This window comes from Microtus oregoni, unplaced genomic scaffold (assembly GCF_018167655.1).
Source record: "Microtus oregoni isolate MIOR12 unplaced genomic scaffold, Mior012 000126F_ref0000101, whole genome shotgun sequence".
Lineage (NCBI taxonomy): Eukaryota > Metazoa > Chordata > Mammalia > Rodentia > Cricetidae > Microtus > Microtus oregoni.
The window spans coordinates 1,827,109-1,845,745 of NW_024544769.1; positions in this window are offsets into that span (position 1 = coordinate 1,827,109).

Below are 18,637 nucleotides of genomic sequence, written 5' to 3' on the forward strand. Positions count from 1 at the left end.
TCTAAAAGAAACATTTCCAAAGTACTCATTATTTTTATCTACTATTAGACTATAATCCCATTCAGTAGAGATGCTGGATTATCAATTCTTGTAGCATTATAATGCATAATAGGAATTCAATAAATGTTGTTGAGTGTATAGAGTATTTTCAACTAGTTACATCATAATATTCAAGTATCCTTTGTACAAATCAAAAAAGCATTTCAAATGTTTCTATAAAAAAGGGAATGGAATTTACACAAAGAATCAAGCTCAAAATGTGTGAAAAATTTGTCTTTTCCCACTATCAAGAGTTTCATAAAATTAATGCTAATACTTGGTTTTATTTGTTTGCTTATTTTGTTTTGTTTTATAGCAGTAAGACATGGAAGTAATAGGAGTTCTATTAGCTGTAATGATTCAGCTAGCCAACATGACTGACACTTCTGGGTTCCAGGGCCATGCATGGGCAGACAAGCCCTCAAACAGAAGCACCTAATGGCCCCAGGAATCTTAAAGGACTCTGGACTTCATGTGACTCACATGGTTGCATCATCTATGTATGACACAGCTGTGTGAGCTCTTGCCTGTATGTTTGAGCTCCATCATCTGCATATGACATAACCAAGCCATCCCCCTGTGTGCATGCATTAAGCAGCCCTTAAAAGCTGGAGGTGCCATCTTTAGTGCTCTCTCTCTCTTTCTTTTCCAGGCCTGTACATGCTCCCTCTAATAAACTCCTAAGCAGGTTTGTTGCATGTTGCTCGTTTCCTTCTCACTTGTGCCAGGTGATTTCATTGGTGTTGTGAGGTCAGGAGGCTCTCCTGCCTCAAGCCCCTCTCCCAGGTTTGGGATCTGAAACCAGGTTTTTTTTTTTTTTCCACAAAAACCATGTGTTCCATCTGCCTGAGCACCACCTCTATGCATACCACTGGCTTCAGTTGGTGAGTTTCCCCGTTCTGGTAAGCTTAACCATTTTTCTGAACCTGAGGAATTGGCTGTTGAGCTCCTGACAATTTTCTGGTCTTCCTAGAAATGGGAGGACAGCTCCCAAGCATGGCCTTCATGGCTACAGTTGAGCCCTTCGCTGACATTCCTCCCTGGATTGCTTCCCTTAGCTGAAATCATGTTTGGACAACCTGGAATCAGTCCTCCCATGACTGGGGCCCAAAAATTCCTCAGATTTTTCTTTCTTCTTTTTTTCCTTTCTTTTCTTTTGAACCACTCATCAATGGCCCCCACTGTGGCCTTCCTGGCTTCTGAGTCACCCCAACCAGAACCAATCAAGGTTTAACACCCCACCTGTAGGTAGATGACACTCTCCTACAGGCTCTGTGGTATTCACACACTGCCTATAGAAAGGAAGCATCCCCATATAAACCTTGTGGTATCATTGTTTTCACAGTTTCAGCTATGGGTAGCAAGCCATCCAAGACCATCAATCTAGCCTCCCCCTTGGGATGCCTTTTATAGGCCCTGAAAGCCCAGGCCTTAATGCCCTACTTACAGATTCTCACACTTGTCCATCTTTGTTTAAAAAAAAAATGGCCTTGTTACAATTTAGATAACAATTTAATGTGCCCACCTAATGGCACCCTTTACCCTGATTTCTAATTTCTTTCAGTGCAAAGGCAAATGGAAGGAGTTTCCTTATATCCAAGCCTTTTACTATGTAAGCTGTAAGCCTAAGCCCTCTGTCCTTGCAAGTTGTTCGCCTGCTCACATGTTCCTGGCTGTGGCATTGGAGCCAGAATAACAGTCTACTTTTGCTCTGGACCCAGCTAATGAACTCCTGCCTTTTCAACCTCAGTGGGCAGCAACCCCCATTTCTTTAGCTCCTACCTCCATTACCGCAGCTCCCACCCCTGTTCCTTTAGCTTCTACCCCTACTCCTTCAGCTCCTACCCCCATATCAACTCCTGCTCTGGACCTCTGCTAAGGAATCCACACCTTCCCAAACTCAGCAGACAGATATTTTTACTCCTCTACTTCTTGCTGCCTCACCACCTCCCTCCGCTTGCACTTGTGCCATGCAGACTCCACTGCCCTCTTCAGCTCTCCCCCTCAACTAACTACTCTATCAGCCCCACTGGATCATTCTTCCTCTCCAGTACTTGGCCACAGCAGCTGCCCGGCTCTGGCACCCACCTTTACCCCTTCTCTCATATGTACACATGCTGCTATGGAACTCAACCCTGACCAAGCCAAGCTGGCTGCAGTTCTCCCTTTGCGAGAGGTGGCTGGCATAGATGAATTGGTTAAGGTACCTATCTCCTTCCTCTTGTTTCTTTCTCCCTCTCAGAACTCTTTCATATAGAACAAAAACTGGGTTCCTATATGCCTAATTCTACCTCTTTCATAAAGTAACTCCAATATATTGTCCAGTCTTATAATCTCACTTTTCATGATATCTATATGATTCCATCAAATAACCTACTTCTTGAAGAGCGCAGGTGAGTTTGGGAGCAGGCCAGACTACAAGCAGACAAGATTCACCAAACACTTGCAACACACCCTCTGGGGGCAGAGGCGTTCCCCAAACAGGAACCACATTGGGATTATTACACTCAAGGTGGAATTTTAGCTAGGGACCAGTTTTTGACTTGCCTCTTGGCAGATCTCCATAAGGCTGCCCTCAAGCCAGTAAACTCTAATAACCTCTCAAAGGTCATTCATGGTATGAAGGAAAATCCTTCTGCATTTTTTAGAATGCCTCACTAGAGCACTGTTACAATATACTAACTTAAATCCAAAAACAACAAAAGGCAGACAGTTACACATGACTCATTTTTCTTTTCCGTACTACCCTGACATTAAGGCTAAACTTAGACATTTAGAGAAAGGCTCCTTGACCCTGCAGGCAGAAGTCTTAGAGTTGGCTTTTAAGGTGTACCATGCAAGGAATGACAAAGCCCACAATCATCACTGTCACATGCTAGCCATGGCCCATCGACTGTCCAAGGTGATAGACTGCACAATCTGTTTTGCCCATGATACTCCCGTGGCCCCCCAGGGTTAAGAACTGCCAGACCCACATTTCAAATGTGGTAGAGCTTGTCACTGGGCCCGAGCGTGCCCTAATCCTCATTTTGGTCCTGTGACACCTTGTCCAAGATGCCATAGGGAAGGACATTGGACAATCAATTGTCCTCATGTACTTAGTGGCATGGAGACATCAAACCCAGAAAATTCCCAAGTTGACCTTCTAGATCTGGCCATGGACAAGTGAGGCTGCTCAGGCTCCTTTGACCCAACCACAACCGTCATCTGTAACAGGGATCCACAGGTAAACATCATGGTATCAAGACAGCCTATCTCCTTCCTCTTGGACACCAGAGCCACATACTCTGTGCTGAGGAAATTATGGGGGCCTACTTTTCCTTCTAATTTCCCTATTTGTTGGGGGTAGGGGCACAGCTTATTTACCTCAGGAGACCCCACCACTTAACTGTGTTTTTAGGAGTACTTATCTCACTCATTCATTTTGGAAGAAATTTTTTTTAGCAAAAGTAGGAACTTCCATTTCATTTGTTCCTTCCATTTACCTTACATCAGACTCAGCAACAGCTCCCCTCATCCTCCTTCTAGCCTCCCAACCTCCTAGCTCCAATATGTGTTTTCTTCTACCAGCTTCTCAGGTATACACCCAAATTTGGGACACCCAAAATCCCTCTGTTGCTAAACACCATTCTCCATCATTATCCAAGTACAAGATCCCAAGAGCTAATATCATAACTTCCCTATTCCCAACCACCAAGCAGCAGCTCCCTTCCAGGAAATGACTGGCAACTTTATTTTCCTCATATGCTCAAAGTCAGATAAGTTAAATATCTCCTTGTTTTGGTGGACACCTGATGGAGGAGAGTCATATGTCTATCTGTTGTTTTCATTGATTAATTAATAAAGAAACTGTTTGGCCCAATAGGTCAGAACATAGGTGGGTGGAGTAGACAGAATAGAATGCTGGGAAGAAGGGAAGTGAGGACAGACTCTATGGAGCCAGCCACCAATCAAACATGCTGAATCTTTCCCGATAAGCCACCTCGTGGTGCTACACGGATTATTAGAAATGGGTTAATCAAGATATGAGAGTTAACCAAGAAGAGGATAGAAGCTAATGGGCCAAGCAGTGTTTACATGAGTACAGTTTCCGTGTAATTATTTTGGGTGTAAAGCTAGCCATGTGGGAGCCAGGCGGGATGAAAAGCAGGCCTGCCCGCAGCTCTTTCTACAGACACCATGTCTGGGTGGATTGATTTGGTCCCCACCACTAACAAGAGGGCCCAGATAGTTTCTGATTGTCTTCTCTGAGAAATTATCCTCCAGTTGGAATCCCAACCTCTCTTCAGTTGGATAATGACTCAGAGTTTACCTCCCAGATCTCTCAAACTTTATTTAAGGCTCTTAACATTCCCTGTCACTTTCATATCGCATACCATCTTCAGTCTTCAGGGCAGGTAGAACAAACTAACCATTCCCTTAAAAATGTCCTTGTTAAGATGTCATAGGAGCTTCACCTTGACTGGGTAAAACTTTTGCCTCTGGCCCTTCTTAGGCTTAGGGCTATCCACAAAAGCCCCCTTTTCATCTCATCCTTTGAACTCACGGATGGGCAGCCAGTTTAAACCCCCGATCTCTCACCTAAAACCTCTCCCCTTCTTAATCACCTGCTTATTTCACTGTTATCCCATCTTTGCTCCCTATTATGGGATTTTGCCGACTATTCATTACCTCAACCATGTGCCAATTCATGAACACCACTGATTAAAATTGGAGATCAAGTACTATTCTCTCCTCTAGACCAATGTCCATCACTCTTTACCCCTAAATGGCAGAGTCCCTTTAAATTATTTCTTGTGACTCCCACAGATGCCAAGCTTGAGGGACTCTCTCACTGGATCCACCTGACTTACCTTTAAAACTTTTACCCTTCCAGATAAAGATACCCCCACATATACAGTAACTCAAACAGGGCTCTGTTACCTTACGTTCCAGAGGACACCAAGATCAGTTACTTTTTATGCAGTTCCAGAAAAATAAAAGTTTAATCACCATACTTAATCCTCCTGTGCCAAAAACTCCATATACTCTCCATCTTCCTCTTTATCCTATCTGCTTTACCAACTTCTGTATATCTCCAATGTCATACTTAACTTTCCAGATTAACCACTCAGGTGTTATTACAGGGACCATCATAAAACATAGAGCCAGAGGTACAAGAATTGCCAAGAGCCTGGGTGTTAAGAAACAATAATGAGTTTGGGTACATTCATATCCCCAAACTCCAAAACTCACAACACAGACTTTAACCTAACAGGTTTATCACTGACTGCTGCAATGTCTCCTGGATGATAAGATAATATCAAGATGCTGAAGAAAACAAGTGCCTTAATATTTGCTTCAGGTAAAACATTGGGGGGGTCTAATAATTTTCCTTTCTAATAATTCCCCCTTCTTTTCCTCCTTCCTCCCCACCATCTTTCATTCCGGCACTATATCATCATAATCATAAGCTTTTAATGTGTCTAAACTTTATTTCTTTTCAAACATTTTTATAAGCTCCAGGAAGCCATTTGGACCATCTAAATGAACCAGAATGGGTGTCATTTAATTCTTCCCTTATCATTCCTGGTCTCAGGAATCCCTGGGAAATTCTCTCATCCACCCCTCCCACACACACACACAAATCTTCTATCTACCATCTTGGGACTCTCCTCCCTTAATCACCAGGATATAAAATGTTTTCCCAGACATTTTCTGCCTTTCCAGCATCTTGTGAGGTCCAAGCTGCCAGCCAGGCAGTTTCACAGAGCCTGGAGAAAACACAAAAGAAATCAGCCATCCCAGGACATGGTCAAGCATCTCAACTCTCTGATGCCCACAAAATCAGCAAAAAGTATTCTCGAGAGATCTGGTGATGTCCACAAAATCATCCTGAAGCAGTCAGAACAGACCTTACAATGCCCCATTCCCAACCATTAAAAAACCCCAAACTCTCCAAATTTTTGCTCCATTCCCACCCATTAAAGACTCCAAACTCCCAAATTTTTGTACTAAACAAAGGGGTGGGATGTAATGATTCAGCCACACAACATGGCCAACACTTCCAAATTCCAGACCATGCATGTGTGGAGAAGTCCTCAGGTAGAAGTGCCTAATGGCCCTGAGAATCTTAAAGGACTCCGTGTGACCCACGTGCAACATGGATGCATCATCTATGTATGACGTAATCATGCCATCCCCTTGTGTGCATGCACTAGGCAGTCCTTAAAAGCTGGAGGTACCATTTTCAGTTCTCTCTCTCTCTCTCTCTCTCTCTCTCTCTCTCTCTCTCTCTCTCTCTCTCTCTCTCTCTCTCTCCACACACACTGACTTCCCCAGGCCTGTACATGCCCCCTCTAATAAACTCCCAAGTGGGTTTGTGGCATGTTCTGTGTTTTCTTCTCACGTGCACTAAGCTTCCTGGAGAGGTCTGTGCTTTGACAAATTGTGTGTTAACTTCTAATTTTCATGCTAGATATTATGGTATTGGCCTGTTAATGCTTGTAACTGTTTTAGTTCACTATGAAGATCTTATTGATTAGAAAGAGGTTAGAACTTATCTGAGAAAAATTTGACATAATGCCAATGAGTCTTTAGATTTGATATGTTTAATGAGACAAATTTGGATTTTGATGCAGCTAAAACTATTAAAGACACCCTAGACCAATTTTAAAAGTCCATCCCGAAAAAAAAAATTAAAAAAAAGACAAAAAAAAGTCCATCCCATATTGGCTACCCTCCACCCCTTTATTAAAAGATATTGTGAACATAGGAGCATGTATATTGCATATAATTATTTAGTTATTTGTGAACTCTTTCTATAGAAAGTTGGCTCAGAGGTACACAGCACCTAGCTGCACACCCTTCCTTAACAATTCATTTTCATAAGCTAGTAGTCAAGGACAGGTAAGATCTTTTTCCCTCTAGGCAACTTTAGACAAAATATACTTTATGGAATATCTGTACCAATGACAGGTAGTCTGGAAAGTGGAAGAAGGCCACTTAAGCTAGGTACAGTCATCTTCCTATAGCAGAAGCAAAGGTTTTATTAAATAAATTAAAAAGGGAGGGATATGTTGGAGCCCACAGAAATGGATCCATTCCACTTTGACTAAGTGTCTGAAAGTTCATAATTAGTTTTGCTCCTTTCAAGGCTATTGACAGGAGATTTAACTTAAGGTGTGACTAAGCAAAGATATCTTGACCTAGGGTGGGCCTATGTGGTGATTTGGGTACTAAGACTGCCTACAGAAATGTATCTGTACCCATTGACTAAAGGAACAAGAATTCAGACCTAGTCTTGCTTCTTCAATGCTATTGACAGGAGATTTAACTTAAGGTATAACTTAAAGTGTGACTACTAACAGGGTGTCTTGACCTAGGGTGTGGCTACTTGATGTTTTAGTATTAAAGTGATAATCACTTTGTTTTATTCCTTGTATCATGATAAAAATAAAGTTCTTTGCTTTCTTTCCCTCTTGTGGACTAGGAATATTTAAAGATCATTAGAAATAAACATGGGTGGATTCAATATTCTCTGGATTGCTCTCCAAGTACAATCCTATGTCTCTGTATCTCATTTTTATCCCTGTTTCTTGTGCCTAACATTTCTAATTCACATGCTCCTACCCTGGAACACAGGGACCCATCGAGGCTGGACTCCAACAAAGACCACAACAAATTTTCTACCAACTCTTTTGCTTAAAATAATGGAAGTTTATTCTTTATGACTTCTGGGCATCAAAACTCCAAAACAAAGGTATCAGAAGGTCTACAATGTTAGAAGAAGGGACAAGAGAGATATCTGAAGCTGCTATGGATTCTTCCTTTGTTCATAGGAACATAGCTTTAACCTCTGGCTCCATCTTTATGTGTCTGTCCTTACTGTGTGTTGTGCTTTGTTTTTCTTTCTCATATAATCAAGTCATTAGTCACTGTATTTAGGACCCATCATAAAATCAAAACCCTTTAATATTCTTAATTCATTTTGTTTGTTTTGCTTTTGTTTGTGTGAGAGAGACAGGATCTGTCTGGGAAAATATGATTAGTCTCAAATTTGTTATATAGCCAAGCCTGGTCTTGAAGTTACATTATTATGTTGCCTCTGCTCTAAAAGTTTTTGGATTATATGTATGATCTACCATGCCTGGAATTTTCCTAGTTTTTAACTATTTTTTAATTATTGTCAATATTATAATAGCAATATATACTTTGGACCAGACACTGAGCTTAGTCGTTCCCATGACTCAAACATCACAACAACCTTATTGATAATAGCTTTTAAATTTTTTGTGATTTTCATTCTATACTCTAAAAAGCTGGGCCCCAAAGAGTTCAAATAAGATAGCCAATCATATACAAATTGAAAGTCATAGATTCCAAATTAAAAGACATAGTTCTAGAGATGGTATACTTATCAACATATCATTTATCTCTTTTTCCAGTATATTTTGTGTCATATGCTCAGTGTAACTGAGTACATGAATAAAACAGGTCAATGCTATTGCAGCATTCACTTTTTGTTCAGAGTCTCAGCCTATTTCTCTGTTCTATCTTTTGACTGTGTTGGTCTCTGTATAACATTACTTCCTTCTTTGTGCCCACATGTCAGTACCGACATACATGCCATTTTTCAAGGACTTCATTAATGCATCTAGATAGGCCTATGATAGAAAAGATTTTTAAAGAGCCACATCTACGGGGAAATATGCTTCAGAACCTTTTGTTTTTAAACCACTTCAATTTAAATCATAGTCTTCTCAATCTACTTGTGAAACAAACTGGATGCTGCCAAAAATAGGCTGAAAATGTCCCACTAGGATTATTCATGTGCTAAATCAAGTAGATATCATCTTCTCTACTTAGGCTTATATTTTAAATAAGTCAATTTGTGTTTTATGCTTCCAATTCATACCCAAGAAGGGAAAGTACTCTATCAGCCTTGATTCCCCTTTATCTTTTAGAAAGTAAAAATTAGTGTAACATTTCATCTCTAAACAGACAGGGATATCATTTTGAAAATACTTACAGGGAATTAGAGGTCAAGTGTAAATTTGTCTTGCATCTGTGATCCCTAAAGTAGTCAGCAGTCAGTCTTTGCAAACTGGTGGGGTCAATAAGCCTCTCACAGACTGTGAATGGCCTCCCCTGGTGTTATAAAGTGTACATCCTGTAGGGCAGTATCTGGAGACTCTGGTCAGGAGTACTGATTTAGTGTAACAAAGGGCCAATTCAAAACCACAATTGATTACAAAGAGTACAGATTCACCACCAGTGATATTTCAAGTTTTAGTAAAGTCAAAGAGACTGCTCCACTGGCAGCTTGTTAAACTTGATAGTAGTCTGACCTGGCTTTGATGAGCAGAGGGAATTCTAGTGAAGGGCAAAGCTCAGAAATTTGGAGTTTTATCTGAACCTTTTCTCAATTCTTCAAATCTCCAGGTGCTAGATACCTCATGGGAACTAGCTTTCTTTTGAGATTTTGTTGTAATTTCCATTAAAGGTGGTTAAGAAGGGGAAAAATATCTTAAGAGAATAACTTAAGGCACTCCATTACTTCGAGTAACAGCAGGAAATCTGGCCATGCAGAAAGACTTGCTAGATCAAAGCCAGTCCTACAAACAAGGAAGTGACCATGCTGCTTATGGGCTTTTAGTGGTGGGGCACTTTGTGCCTGCCTCTGCCTCCATTTCTAGACAACTGCTGCATAATCTCACCTGATTAGCCATCTCATCTATTACCTGCTGTGATACCTATGATTTTCTGTTATACTTGATTAGCGCTTCTGTTTGGCTATATTTTCCAATAGTTAACATTTAATTTATTTCAGAAAAACTTCTGCTGGCTATTGTTTGGATATCTAATTCCCCATATGTGAAGAAGTTTAGAAGCAGAATATAAGACATGCTAATGTTATGCCCAGATCACACAGTCCCCCCTCAAACCAACTAGGAGACTTGAGTCCTGCATGTAAAAGCAAAGAGCCTTTATTCTTACACAAGTTTGTAAATTTGGTCTCTCCTTGTGTCCAATATATTGGAGTGATCAGAGAGCTCGAAGCTCAAATAGCATTGGGTTTTTATAATAGTAAAGGTGGGGGGAAAGGATTTCAAAGATTTATAACCCCTGATTGGCTGACATTTGGTGTCCTGATGAAAAGCGCTGGGTACGTATTGGCAGTTGATCCTTTCCACAATGTTTGGAATTTTAGGAATTTTCTTCGGATGTTCTGTTTCTGGGTGGTACCTGGGTAGTCTCACTTTGTGATCTTTATTGGAACCCGGTATTGCCTCAGGGTAAACTACTAAGGGAAACTCAGGCCTCAATTGAGTTTGTCATGGCTGGGTCCTATACTATGATTTATTAAATATTTAGTGCATACCAGGAAGAAAGACTCCAGTATCATTTGTGTCAGTGCTGGAAATCAAACTCCGGACCATTTGACACCAGGGCTTATGCTATAAAAGTAGGTTGAAAATGTTCTTAAGGTCATTAACATATTCTTGCTTATATTGGACACACTGAAATGTATACAATATGATTTTTCTCTTCTCTTTCAATCTTCATTATGTACATCACATCCTTCATTAGGACAAAAAGACCTAGAACCATAAAAGAAAGAACTCAGAAGTTGTTCTAGATCCAACACTTGGGAGGCAGAGGCAGGCGGATTTCTATGAGTTTGAGGTCAGCTTGGTCTACAAGAACTAGTTCCAGGACAGACACCAAAACTACAGAGAAACCCTGTCTCGAAAATCAAAAAAAAAAAAAAAAAAAAAAAAAAGAACGAAAGAAGAAAATAGACATAATTAATTGCTCCACAGTCTGCTGCAGTCATTCAGCTAATTCCTTATTCCAAGATTATAATTTATTTACACATGTTTATGGCATGGACAAATTATGAAGTTTATTTCAGGAATTTGTTATCAGTTTTAATTGTCACTGCAAAAAAAATTAAAAATGCACTTAATTCATGAAGTAAAAGGGTCATTGTTATTTCCATTTTATAACAAAAGGAACAGATACAGTGAAACAAAATGTCATCATCCCCTTGAGAAGAATCATGGCATCAAAGAGCCAATTGGATTTAAACTTATCTTTAAAATTCTGGCAGCTTCTGAATATTCAGATTTTTAGCTCACTATGGATTCTGGAAGACAGTTTTATTTTAAGTTTCTTAAATTGTTCACTGCAAAAACTACAAAAAAAATTGTAGTTGCATATAACTCTAAATTGTAAGTAATGTGCAGCTACCCATCACTTAATCCCCACATGACTGAATTTGATTTTAAAAAAACACCAAAATATTTGCTGTATGATGCACAACTGCCCATGTCTATTCTCCCAGAGATTGATTTGAGGGTTGTATATAGGAGATTACATTTTCACTAACCTATTTCCACCTAACCCTGAAACACCTATCCTAAAATAAATTGATACTTTTCTTGATATCAGAAATGTCACAGATAATCAACAATGTTATGTTTCATGACCATATAAAATCAGAGATTCCAAACCAGTTGCTAAGCAAGGGACATATGACTGTTTCATGCATTGTGGAAACTGATAATAGGCAGTATTTGATTTTTTTTTTTATGTTCGCTCTCTATTAGTCTTTTACAATCATGTATGATGTTAACAGGAATTACAATTATTTAGTATCAGCCCATTGAACAGACAAGATAATAAGTATTATTGAAAACTTAATCATTGAATTAAGATCACATTGATTTGGGGTATTTTTCAAATTATGTGATCTTCAAAAATCTAAATTAAATTTAATCTTCCACCTTTGGACATATTCTTTTGCCTCTTCCTTAGAGAGCAGAGAATATAGGGTTTTATTGATGTTCATGTTCATTTTTCTCTTTTAATCTACATTTTCTTTCTCAACATAACATAATACCAACAAGAACAAAAATAAAATAAAATGAACTTTCCTTCATGGTAGAAATTCTCCAGTGTAGATAGCTAGGTTAAATTCAATACCAGGGCAAAAGTTCAAGTGTGTTGATATTCTAGCCACTTTCAACTGATATTTTTTTCCTCCTGTATGCCTTTTCAATCTGTCTTTTCAAGAAGAAATGTGAAAAGAGGAGGCTGATGTAATGTCATAGAAATCACAAACCACAGATGTCCATTTTATTTTCTCTCCAAGCCATTCTTATAGCTAACAATAAAAAAGACAGGAGTTAGAGCATCTTTGTACTCATGCTGTCTACATATCAGTTGGAAAATTTTCGCATTAGGAGGAACTTGCTAGGACATCTTCAGCTAAAAGTATAATTAAATATGTCAGCTTTTTTTAGTGGCAATTCTTTTCTCTTCATATTGCTAGGTCCTCTTACCCTATAGTTCATCTATTTACATTGAACAGATCTCTCTTTCTGTCTCTCTCTCCTCTCTTTTTTCTCTCTGTCATCATTTATAAAGGTCTTTAAGTATTGACAAAACAGGAGCTTTTATTAGTTTATAGCATCTGAATTATAACTGAAATTCTGCTTAGAATACAGAATTGCTGGGCTGTGTAGACTTTCACCCTGGCTTTTCCTTTAGCATATATGATGAACATTTAGAAATTTAAAGGCTATTTCTTTCTCTTGATCCTTCAGCATGGAAAACATCTTACAAGATGTAAATAGAAAGCTTTTATCATTTTCTAGCCTTAAGATATTACGTAACCAAGGATCCACTATATATCCTACAAAATGTTAGCATATGACAGTGTAATTATTTCTAAAGAAAAAAGACTAAAACAAAAATATTTCTTCTAATATTGACAAATGTTTGGGGAAAATGATTGTTTAAATTATTTTATTTATTCTCTTTTAAAACATGGATAATTCTATGTATTTTTTTTTTCATTTACAACATTTTCTTTTCTACATTTCCATATATATCTGTTAACACAGGGAGTCAGACCAGAAACTTTAGTATTCAAGTATAGTCTCCTCCTTTTGTACCACAACTATGTTTTATAAGGAAGTTGGTTTCCTTTACAATACAGTTTGGTTGCTTGTTAGTAAGTATATTTTCTGACTCCCCAGAGGCCTTGGTCCACTGACAACAGGGAAGGCACTACTTGACAAACACAGGAGGAACTGTGTTTATGTGATATGCTCCTTGTGTTTCTTAGAAAAAAGTGACAGCACAGTGTGAGAAAGAAAATTTCTTGGAAGAGAGAGATGTGCAGAAAATAATGATGGAGTCTTAAGGATCTGTAGCAAGTTGGGTTTTTTCTCTAAATACTTAAATCAATACAGGAGCAAGAACTAAGCACTTCATACAGTAGTCAAACAAGTTTTTATAAGATTATTTCTAAGCTTCCAGTACACATTTTCTTTCAGAATCAGAAATTTCTTCCTTTTGTAATTTTTGATTAAGTTTTGCATGTCATTTCATAAAGTTGATTTCATAAAATGAGAAGAAAAAAGCATATGAGAAAGCATGAACCATAAGGAGTTCCTTACTGAGATCCTCCAGAGGCAATGTCTGAAGACAGGACTATAGTTCTAATGGGCTACCACATGCTTCAGGTTTACAGACTTTCAAAGTAGGAAACAAGCAGAGGCTCTGCCTTGTCTCCAACTCTAAACTGGACTGATTGCTCATTAACAGCCAAAGAGGAATTTGGTATTTGTAGTACTGCACTGCAGAATCGCAGCATCATAAGTGTTATAAACATCAGGATCAGCATTACAAGCATCACAAGCAACAACAACACCAGCATCCGCCTAAAGAGCTTCCACCCACAATCCTTAACAAGTAATGCCAGACTGAAAAACTCTGTAGCAATGCTAGGGAGTTTCTGATTGAGTGATGTTGAATGAGGACTGGATCAGGTCAAGTGTGATATATTTTTTTAATTTTTTTGCTCAGAAGGGAACCTTAGAAAGAAATGGGATTTTTATTTAATCCTTCAAGTTCTGTTTATTTTAAAGAGAAACTTTTATGAAATGGCTAAGCTAAGTAGAATACAAGCATTTAATCAGTAAAATGCATGCCACAAACTGGAATGTAATATAAAATGGAAGGTTTTCAAAACTGAGACCATTGACTGCAAAATGTACAAGCTCTCAAAATTCTACCTGGAACAAAACTCTGTCATCTACACAAGCGTCAGTTGTTCCTGGGAAGCACTTTTGGATACTTTACAAAAGTAAACATATTTTTTCCTGTCTGTGTTTGTTCTAACTAGACACTCATATTTGGTTTCCATTATTGACTCTTCAAGGGATGTAGCACACAGAAATTAAATAGAGGTATACTCATCTATTTGCTTGCCTCATTTTAGTTAAAATTGTGATAGAAGCATTATATACAGAATTTCATGTATGGATAAGAATAACGTTAGAAGAAAATGCAATTATTCAAATATTAGTTACAACACAAGAAGCTACTATGCTAATTTTCTTTATTATTATTATTTATTTATTTATTTATTTATTTATTAAAAATTTCCACCTCCTCCCATTTCTCTCCCACTTCCACTCCCTCTCCAGTCCTAAGAGCAATCAGGGTTCCCTACCCTGTAGGAAGTCCAAGGTCCTCCCCCCTCCACCCAGGTCTAGGAAGGTGAGCATCCAGACAGATTAGGCTCCCACAACGCCAGTCCATGCAGTAGAATCAAAACCCATTGCCATTGTCCTTGGCTTCTCAGTCAGCCCTCACTGTCAGCCACATTCAGAGAGTCCAGTTTGATCACATGCTTGTTCAGTCCCAGTCCAACTGGCCTTGGTGAGCTCCCATTATATCATTCCCAAGGTATCCGTGGGTGGACACACCCCTCACGATCCTGACTTCCTTGCTCATAGCACAGATAATAAGAGCAAAAATGAATAAATGGGACCTCCTGAAACTGAGAAGCTTCTGTACTGCAAATAAATAAATAAATAAATAAATAAATAAATAAACAAACACTCTCATTAATACAAAAAGGCAACCTACTGAATGGGAGAAGATCTTCACCAACCTTACATCAGACAAAGGCCTGATCTCCAAAATGCGTAAAGAACTAAAGAAACTAGACATTAAAACTCTAATTAACCAAATTAAAAAATGAGGTACTGAAATGAACAGAGAATTCTCAACAGAAGAATTTCAAACGGCCAAAAGATACTTAAGGTCATGCTCAACCTCCTTAGCGATCAGGGAAATGCAAATCAAAACAAATTTGGGATACCATCTTATACCTGTCAGAATAGCTAAAATCAAAAACACCAATGATAGCCTATGCTGTAGAGGATGTGGAGTAAGGGGAACATTCATCCTTGTTGATGGGAATGCAAACTTGTGCAATCACTTTGGAAATCAGTGTGGCGGTTTCTCTCAGGATCCAACAATTCCACTCTTGGGAATATACCCAATAGACCCCCAATCATACTACAAAAGCATTTGTTCAACTATGTTCATAGCAGCACTATTTGTAATAGCCAGAACCTGGAAACAACCTAGGTGTCCTTCAATAGAAGAATGGATAAAGAAGGTGTGGCACATATATACTTTAGAGTATTACTCAGAGGTAAAAAACAATGACATCTTGTATTTTGCATGCTAATTTTCTTGAAGATAATTAAAGATCAGGGTTTAATCTCCTGTCTGAGCAGAGACTACCCAGAAAACAGCATGGATGTGTAAATTATGTATTGACATGCTTGGTTTTCAATTTACCATTAGTGCATTCTTTTCCAATTTATCCTTAGAAACATGCATCTGAAAGGGAAGAATATTTACAAAATAAAATGGGATAAAGTGGTTTGACACGGACATATGAAGTGATCTAACAGATTTTAAGTTTTAACTAAAGAAAGTGGCATTAACTTACATTTTCAAATGTGAGCAAACAGAGAATGCATGTTGGCACATATCATGTTCCAGAATTTTAATGGCCAATCAGCACTTGCTGAAACAACCCAGAGATGTGATTCCCTATAACAACACTATGCAAAATTGCAGCATATTTGTATATTCCCTAAAATGAAAAACTATGTTTGTTATTTTGTACTCTCTTTTGACTTAGACCTAGATTAACAAAAAATATGCTAAATGTCATGGTTTTTAAGTAAGCATGGATACTGAGTCTCAAAACGTTAGTAATATATTCATAGCCTCATCATTTGGGTCCAGTTGCTGAAGACAGCACCTACATAATTCATTGAACAAGGGAAAGTCAAGCTGGTGCCAAAGTAAAGCCTTCATCACTATGGATTAATGTACAAGGTATTAGAAGGTACTCTGCATGATACCAAAGGAGAAAGGAAAGTAGCAACTCAGCTAAAAACTCTACAACCTATAATGGTAACCTGCAGGCAAGCTATGCTAGTGCAGTAGTTGTACAAAGCTTGTAAGAGTAACCAACCAATATCTGATTGGATTTAAGGCCAACTCCATGAGATGTCTAGAACCCATCCATGATGATGCTCAGTTGGTCAATAACCTAAGACTAACTAGGCTAGAGACCTAGAGAGAAGCCAGTATTATTTTTCTGATAAATGAGAATAGCAATAAAATGACTCCTAATTAAATTCTGATGCAATTATAGGTCAGTGTCATCCTGTCCAGTCATTATCAGAAAAGCTTCCTCCTACAATATATGGGAATAAATATAGAGACTCACAACTGGACAATGTGGGGAAAGTGAGAGACCTTGGAACATTTTGTCCTACATGGAATGTCTCTATTAATTCCCTCTCCTCACATCTCAGATAATCTTGCTGAAAAAGAAGCAAAATGACTGTAAAAGTCAGAGGGGATGGAGAACACCATAGTGATAAGGCCTGCTAAAGACAACAGGACCAGTTCACATATGAATTCACGGTAACTGTGCAGCATGCATAAGGCTTGCACAGTTCTTGGCAGGGTGGCATCCCAATGCTGAGAATGGAAGTAGAAAAGCCCACATCCCTAACCTAGAAGTTATCTTCAAATGAAAATGACTCACAAATGAAAAAATTGTTTTCTCCAACTGCCTTAGTTAAAATTTCTATTGCTGTGATGAAAAACCATGACCAAAATTCAAGTAGAGTAGGAAAGGATTTATTTGACTTATGCTTCCATATTGTAGTTTATCTTTAAAGTATGTCAGGACAAGAATTGAAGCGTGACAGGAACCTGGAAGCAAGAGTTGATGCAGAGGTCATGGAATAGTACTGCTTACAGACTTGTTCCTCAAAGCTTGATTTGCTTGCTTTCTTATAGAAACTAGAATGACTAGTCAAGGAATGGTGCCATACACAATATCTGGGCACTCCCCCATCAATCATTAACTAACAAAATGTCTTATGGCTGTTTCTTATGCAGACATTCTCTCAAAGGTTCCCTCCTTTCTAGTTAGTATAAAGATGACATAAAATTAGCCAGCATACCAACAGAGTCTCACTGGGTATACAAACCACTCTTAAGGCCAAGTCCCATGCTCAGCAGTAGATGGTCAACAGAAAATAAACTTAATGGTATTTTGAAGGTTTTTTTTCTCATAATGATTTCTCTCTCTTTCCCTTTTTCATCATGCATCTCATTTTCTCATATATAATATTGCTTCGATTTTGTGGGGTTTTTTTTAGAATTTCTCTATCTGCCAATATGTGTGTCTCTGTCTACAAGTATTTTTTTTGTGTCTTTCTCTTTGTTTTTCTGTTCATTTGGTATTTTTTGTCCAATTTAGGCTCATTTGTTTTTATTTTATCTTATTTTTATTATCTTTTCTCCATTTCTAGATCCTTGTTTGATTTCTAATGAGATAGAGAAAGAAAGAGTATGGATTTGGGTAAGTGGGGAGGGGAGAGGATTTGAGAGGAAATGGGGAAGGAAAACCATAACCAGAATGTATTATATGAAAAATGAAAAAATTATTCTCATTATAAAATGAAAATAGAAAAGTGTATTCATAGACTACTAATGATTATGTATACGGACATGCAATAATGATACTAACAATTCAAAACATATTTAAAACAAAGAAATTAAAATATATACATGTGTAGTCGGACATTTCTCTCCCATTTGCTTGTTCCCAAATACCTGATAGCCACTTCCCAAATTAACACACAGAGAATTAATATTATTTATAAATACTTGGCCAATATATCAGACTTAATACTACCTAGTTCTTACATTTTATGTTATTCCATATTTCTTATTTACACTCTGTAACATAGCAGTATGTTTTCTCAGTACAGCATGCCCATCATGTTCTCTCCACATCTGGCCAGTGTCTCCTCACTCCACCCTTATCCTTCCCATCATTCTTAGTTTGGTTACCCGATCTATACTTCCTGGCTGGCTACCAGTTAAGTAGCATTTTATTAAGCGAATTTAAGTGACAAATCTTTACAGTGTATATTACAAAGCATTATTCCACAGCATACATAGCTCTTGTAAATGCATACTATGTATATTAGTTACATTTCTGTTACTATAAGCACCATGACTAAAAATAGCTTTAGGAAAAAAAGGTTTATTTTAGTTTACCATTTCAAAGGGATATTCTATAATGACAGGAAAGGCATGTCCTGTTGGCAGGAATAGGAACCTTGATGATCACATTTTCATTTATACACAGGAAGCAGACAGAGGGAGATCAGGAAGTGGAGTGAGACTGTAATCCCTCAAAGCACAC